General features: G+C 44.3%; 1 non-coding gene across 1 annotated transcript; it reads right to left on the bottom strand.

Annotated features, from left to right (window-relative positions):
• Positions 1–6,766: 6,766 nt before the first annotated feature.
• Positions 6,767–6,838, bottom strand: TRNAR-GCG. The gene has a single exon. It is a non-coding gene; the product is annotated as a tRNA-Arg (tRNA).
• Between the last annotated feature and the right edge of the window lie 647 nt (positions 6,839–7,485).

Genomic DNA, 7,485 nt, shown 5'->3' with positions numbered 1-7,485 from the left:
GACCTGTGTCTGGTGGTGATTGAAGTCCCGCTTTTTCCAATGAGCATTTCCCGGGCCTGGAGCTGGCGCCATGGCTGCCATTTTCTTTGGCCCCTTTGGGAGGAACCTGGGCAGCGTCAGGGTCAGGCCCCGGCTCAGTGGTTCTCGGGTGTTCGTGTTGCTGTCCGGCTCGGCTTTGTTTATAGAGTTCTCAGCTCGGCCACGAGGGGTCAATTTTCCCCAGTCTTCCCCGCTGAGGGAAGATAGACAAGCATTTCTTCCCATGTTACAGATAAAGAAACTAAATAGAAAAATGACTAGCCCACTGACCAGCTGGGGACAAGAATCCAGGTGACCTGATTCCCAATTGGGAGCTTTTTCAGTTGCACAACATTATCTGCCCATGTTCTGATCTTGTTGTGCTTCAGTACGTTCTTATAGCCAGAGTGTTCTTTGGGGGCAAAGTCTCAACTCTTTACAGTGGGCTCCAAGGTCCTCCTTCCTCCCTGTCATCCTCTTCAGCTTCACTGCGGCCACAGCTTGTTCACCTCTAGCTGCCCTGTGGATTCTCATATGCTGAAGACTCTTTTTCTCCCCCTTCAGTGATTGCACTTTATTTTTCCTCTCTGCAGAATGCCTTTATCTCCTTGATCTGGTGAACTCCTGTTCTCCCTCCAGGTATTAACCAGATTCAACATACCCTCTGCCTCTGAAACTTCAGTTCCCTGAATTTCTCAGGTTGTGGAGGTCAGTGCCCTCCTGAAGAGGATGCTAGAGTGAGAGCCAATGGCCCATGAGAAGATTATGTTCAGAGGGGATGCAGAGATGGGAGCAACAGGGAAGACCCCACCAGGCTATGCCAGTCAGGCCCTTGGACTTGAATAGGGCATACTACAGGACAGGGTCAGGAAGGAAGGATCGGCTCCTTTCTTCCTAGGATGTCAGGATGGCTGGGAAGTGGTTGAGATGCCGTACTGGGTCCATCAAGGACCAGTGTGCTACAGACCAATTCTTCCACCTCAGTATTCTAGCAAGCCCAGAGTCTTGGCTGGACTTGTTCAGACACCCTTAAGTAATGCCATGAAAAAGGCTTTGTGCACTTTAAAGTGGTGGTTTTATTTAATTTCAACAAAGTTGTAGTTGCCATTAGATCTGTCCAGATAATTAACTCCAATTTACCAGTTTGCAGCTAGTAATTAATCGCTAAAGTCCCCCGAGTGAGCCTTGGGAGGGAAAGTTGTTCCTCTGAGGATGAAGACTCAGAAACGTGGCCACTTTTGGGAATTTGTCTTCCCTGTGACTCACTCTGGTTCTGGCTCTTACCCGGGTGACTTTGGGCAAGTCCTTAGCCTGCCCAACCCTCAGTTTTCTCTCCGGGGCAAGGGGAGCAGTTCCTGCATTATTTGACTCATAAGAACCGGTGATCAGGAGGAACAGGACTCATGGATTGGGAGGCAGCCCTTTCTCTTCCTGTGAGGCTGCCTAGCTGCTCCTGGGTACAGCGAAGAGTGTTCATTCACCTGCCCACCCTGAGCATCTCCCGGGTCTGGAGCTGGTGCCATGGTCACCATTTCCTTCTGGATCTTTTGGGAGGAATCTCGAAAGCGTCAGGGTTGGGCTCCAGGCTCGGTCATTTTGGGGTGTTGCTACTGCTGTCCAAATTGTGCTTTGTTGTGTGGATGTTTAGATTTCTTAACTCAGACATGAAGCCTCAATTTTTCCTAAACCAACACACAGAGATACTGGCAGGTTTTCTATTCCAGAAGTCTCCATCTAGTTGCTGTTTTGCTTCATCCTTTTCTATGATCTAGATCAGTAAATGAGTATTTCCCTGGTGGCTCAGATGGTAAATAATCTGTCTGCAATGCAGTAGACCCAGGTTTGATCCATGAGTCAGGAAGATCCCCTGGAGAAAGGAAATGGCAACCCACTCTAGTATTTTTGCCTGGAGAATTCCATGGACAGAGGAGGAGTCTGGTGGGCTACAGTCCATGGGATCGCAAAAAGCTGGACACAACTGAATGACTAGCTCAGACCAGTAAATATCAAATTTGGAAGCATGTTAAAATCAGCTTTCCCACCATGGAAATTTAAAGAAATACTAATTGATACTATAACAGAGTGGAGAAGGTTGTTCTTTTAAGCAACTCAGTTCATTGGGCATCTCTCTGGAAAAACAAGAGTCTTGACCTCTGCCTTACACAACAGCCATGAATCAGTTCTAACTGAATCTTAGACCTAAATAAGAAAGGAGAAACACATATCTTATAGGAGATAATGTAAGAGCATTTTTTTGTGTCTTTGGGGTAGGCAAAAATTATATAAGACCTCCCCAAATGCCAAAAAGGAAAGGCTGTATAAACAGGGATTCACTGAAATTAAGAGGTTCTTTTCATCAGGAGACATAACTTAAAGAAGTGAAAAAACAAACTGGTGAATGGGAGGTGTATGCAATACATATATTCCAAAGGACTCCTGTAACAAATATTTAAAGATCTACAAATTTGTACAAAAATAGCGTCTTCCCAATTAAAAAGTTGGGCAAAAGAAGCACCCTACTAAGGAGTATACCCAAATGCCAGTAAGCATATAATAAAGTTTTCCACATCATAAGTCATCAGGAAAATGCAAATTAAAATAAAAATGTGATGCCATGATACACCAACATCTGTAATATTGACAAGGATGTGAGCAACTAGAGTTTCATACATTGCTGGTGGGAAAGTGATTGGAAGAGTTTTGGCACTTTCTATTAAAGAACATACATAGATGCTATGACCCAGTAATTCCAGTCCTGGATATATGTCTGAGAAAAATGCCTCTCCATGGGCACCAAATGACATATACAGGAATGTTCATTGCAGCATTATTCTTAAGAGTTCCAAAGTGGAAGCAGCCCAAAAGTTCATCATCAAGGAAGTGGATGAATTGTGGAATACAGAATGGAATACTCTACAGCAGTAACTGAGATACCCAGTGACATGGAGGAACTTCACAGGCATCAGTAGGTCAATTGCTCAGTCGTGTCTGGCTCTTTGTGACTTCGTGGACTGCAGTCCACCAGGCTCCTCTGTGCATGGGATTCTCCAGGCAAGAATACTGGAGTGGGTTGCCATTCCCTTCTCCAGGGGATCTTCCTGATCCAGGGATTGAACCCGCACCTCCTGCATTGGCAGGTGGATTCTTTTACCACTGAGCCTTTGGGAGAGCCGTTCATAGGCATAGTATTGAGCAAAAGAAATCGGACCCAAAAGAGAATGAATGAAAAAAAGAAAGAAAAGAGGAAGGAAGGAAAGAAAGAAAGAAGAAAAGAAATTAAAAAAAAATTCTGTTTAATTCCATGTATACGAAGTTTGACATCAGGGAATTTTATGGTGATGAAGTCAGAACACTGGTTACTGCCGTGTAGGGGTCACATATTGAGAAAATGCAGAAGGCAAGCTTTGGGAATGCTGGAATGCTTTCTATCTTATTTGGGGCAGCAGTTCCATGTGTATGCTCAGTTTCCAAAAATGTTTATTGTGGTGTACACCAAAGATTTGTGTCATTTATTTTATCATGCTATTCTTCAACATCAAAGATTACTAAAAAAAAAAAAATGCTGGTCCTTGGACCTCACCCTACGTTAACTGAATAAGAACATGGAGGATGAACCAAGGGTTGAGTTCTGGTACCTATCAACCACCCAGGTGATTCCTACATGCAACCAGGGTCGAGTCCCTACCTTAGACTAAGAACCAGTGTACTTCACATAGTCATCCCTCACTACTTTGCCCCATGTGTATCTGGTTTGGGAGCCTAGTTCACTGGTTGATCCCCTAAAGGTGCATCATTGAACTGGATACTGTGGTTCATTGCGGGTAATCCAGGCTTTGCTCTGGTGGCCCCTTAGCCTGACCAGTTCTAGCATTGGTACCTACCTGCCTGGTTCACCATTTAGACAGTGACTGAATGGCTGTTTGTCATCCTAAATGTCTCACCTAAGGGCCTCTAACTGAGAAACAGAAGAGCTAGGATTTGAACCTTGGCTCCTGACTGTTTTGAACCAAAAGACGACAGACTCAAAACCTGATGCAGAGGAAGAAATGAAAAATCTTTGAATAGATCATTTATGGGAGGGGGGCAATAGCTAAGAAGGGAATCAAGCTTGTTTTTCTAACTTATACCTGATGTGAGATCTCCCTGCCTCTCCCCTTTTTTGAATAGAGAGATTTTGAATTTCTATTGTAATCATTATGGCTTTTTTTTCCCCCCACTTCTCACCTTGAGTAGGGTCTCAGATCAAGCCTGTCTCCTAACAGTAATTCACTGGAGGATGTGTTTTGTCTTGCTCCGACACTCTCTACCACTGTTCTTGATCTACAGCCCCGTCGGAGGACTCTAGACTGGGGATCTTCCTCAGAAAGGTGTTATGAGTTGAGATTAGTTAGGCAAGTGGCGGAGTGAATGCATAAGCAGTGATTTTGCATAATGAGGCGTGTGAAATCCCACTGGAGGTTGTTAAACCAGCAGACAGGCTGTGGTAAACAAGGAGGAAGGTAGGCTTTGAAAACAGATGGCTTTGAAAACCTGGCAAAGTCCTGTTTCAGACTTTAAAAAATGGGTTTCGTTAGTGCAGGCTATTTTTTAAAATTCTACATGCATATTTTAAAGTTCTGGTTTAATGAAAAAGTTCCGTGGGTAATTGAACATCAGTTTACACCCTGCTGTAAATAAGCTAACAACCAGATGTGATAGACAGCTTGCACAGAGCCCTGAACTCTTCTTCTACATTTGAATTCAAATATGTGCTTTGGGTTTCAGGTGATTTGGGGCAGCTTTGCTGGGTGGGTTCCTGGTGGTGGTCTGCTCCTCCTGGCTAAGTAGACCTCCAGGGAGCTCCCTGCCAATAACCACACCAGCTCTGGAAGCTCCCTCTGAAGGCCGTCCTATTTACTCCAGGAAACGGGTCTGGCTCCCTGATTACCTTTCTGGCCTCACCTGGATCACTCCCAACTTTATTCCTCTCCTCTCCTCACTTCTCGTCAACCATGTCCCAACATGGCATGATTTCTTGCGTCACCTGCCTTAGTGTGGGCTGAACCCTTTGCCTGGAATGCCCTTCTTTTGATAGCCCCCAATTTCTTTTTTTTTTAACTTTTTATTTTGTATTGGGGTATAGCCGATTAACAATGTTGTGATGGTTTCAGGTAACAGAGAAGGGACTCAGCCAGACATGTACACGTATCCATTCTCCCCAAACTCCCCTTTCATCCAGGCTGCTATATAACATTGAGCAGAGTTCCCTGTGCTGTACAGTGGGATGTTATTGGTTATCCAGTTTAAAAATAGCAGTTTGTTCATGTCCATCCCAAACTCCCTAACTATTCCTTCTCCGGGCAACCATAAACTCATTCTCTAAAGTGTGAGTCTGTTTCTGTTTTGCAAGTAAGTTCATTTGTATCATTTCTTCTTAGATTCCTCATAGAAGGGATGCCATACAATATTTCTCTTTCTCTGTCTGACTTACTTCACTCAGTATGACACTTTCTGAGTCCATTCATGTTGCTGAAAATGGCATTATTTCATTCTTTTTCATGATATCCCTGGAACTTCCCTGGTAGCTCAGTGGTGAAGAATCTGTCTGCAAGTGCAGGAGACCCAGGTTTGATCCCTGGGTCGGGAAGATCCCCTGGAGAAGGGAATGGCTACCCACTGCAGTATTCTTGCCTGGAGAAACCCATGGACAGAGGAGCCTGGTGGGCTACATACAGTTCGTGGAGTTGCAGAGAGCTGGACATGACTGAGTGACCAACACTTTCACTTTCCCCCCCGCCAATTTTTAATAGGGTCGCCCAGCAGAGCCCTCTTTCTAGATGTTTTAACCTATCCCAGGGATGATAATGATGGGCCTCTCCCAGTTTCTGTTGATGTGATTCACTCACCTCCCAATTCAAAGCTGCCTCACCATTTTTACATATTTATTTCCAGACACTGTAGATTTTTTGGGACCATATGTTGTAAAAGCTCCTTCAACCAAATCCCACTTAACCAATTCACTAGATTAAAATTTCATTCTACTTAATGATCATAAGGATGATAAAGCCTTACACAGTACTTGCTGTGTTCCAGGCATATTGTAAAGCACTTTACTTCTATTAACCTGTTTAATCCTCACAAAAACTCTGTGAGGTAGGTGCAATTGGAACCCCATCTTAGAGGGGGAGGGGAAACTGAGAATCCCATGGACAGAGGAACCTGGCGGACTACAGTCCATAGGGTCACACAGAGTCAGACCCAATTGAAGTGACTTAGCACACGTGCACGCAGATGGATGCAATATGAGTGCAAAACTAAAGAGAGCTTGTATATGAAAACTAAATGCAATCCATGAGCAAGTCTCCATACAGACATGTTGCTGAAAGTGTTGCTGTCAAATTAGGATGATATAGTAACTGTGAAAGGTTAGGGGAGGGGTGTATCTCTCTTCTCAGATTTCTTCTGAAATGTCTTAAGAAATGAACTGGAAATCATAGATGATTCACTATGACCATAGGATATGGTGGCCATCTTGGTTTTTTGCTGTGGTTCTACTGAATTATTAATACTGCCCTTTTCATGCCCTCAAGTGTCTCAGGCTCCATGATAAAAATATATGGTAACCCTAATAATGGTGGTGGTGGTGTAGTCCCAAAGTCAAGTCCAGCTCTTGTGACCCAGTGGGCTGTAGTCCACCAGGCTCCTCTGTCCATGGGATTTCCCAGACAAGATTACTGGAGTGGTATGCCATTTCCTTCTCCAGGGGATCTTCCCAACCCAGGAATCGAACCTGGGTGTCCTACATCGCAGGCAGATTCTCTACCAACTGAGCCACCAGGGAAGCCCTATCCTAATTGTGGATATAGTTTAAAGCAAGATGGAGAAGCAAAAAACTAACCAGCAGACTTGCCTTCAAAGAAAAGCCCTTGACTATTCATTAAAAACCCCTGCTGTTGCAGAGCTCATACCAGCCTCTAAAAGGAAAGCATGGAACCCTCCCAGCCCATTGAGAATCTGGGCTTCAGGGAAAGTCCTGGAAAAGATTATTCTTGCATTCAGAAGGTAACTGTCTAGCAAGTTCCCTGCTGCTATGAGATGTGGAGTGATATTCTTAAATTTTCCCACATACTGGAGAAAATCAGATTTCTGTGCTTGAAGCAGCCTCAGGATCAAAGACCCCTTGCCCTGAGCTCCAACAGGTTGCCCTGATGTCCATCTCTCCATTAACCTGGATTCTAGGACCCACCAGGGCAAACATTGATTTGGCTTAGCGGATACTCTGGCTCTAGTTCAAGTGTAATGAATAGCACGATTGTATTCATTTAGGGTCTGGACAGGGCAAGCGTTATTATTTCGATTTTTTTGGTTTGAATCATTATCAAATCCTTTAGTACTTTGGCTTTTCTGGGTCAAATCTGGGGATTGTCACCTTTGTTCATTTTGCTGCTCTTTTTAGAGCACTTTCATTCAGAAAAGCAGCTGCTTGCT

Source organism: Cervus elaphus, chromosome 10 (assembly GCF_910594005.1).
Source record: "Cervus elaphus chromosome 10, mCerEla1.1, whole genome shotgun sequence".
In the NCBI taxonomy this organism is placed as follows: Eukaryota; Metazoa; Chordata; class Mammalia; order Artiodactyla; family Cervidae; genus Cervus; species Cervus elaphus.
Note: the sequence above shows the minus strand (reverse complement) of the source record. Positions and strands in the feature narration are given on the sequence as shown.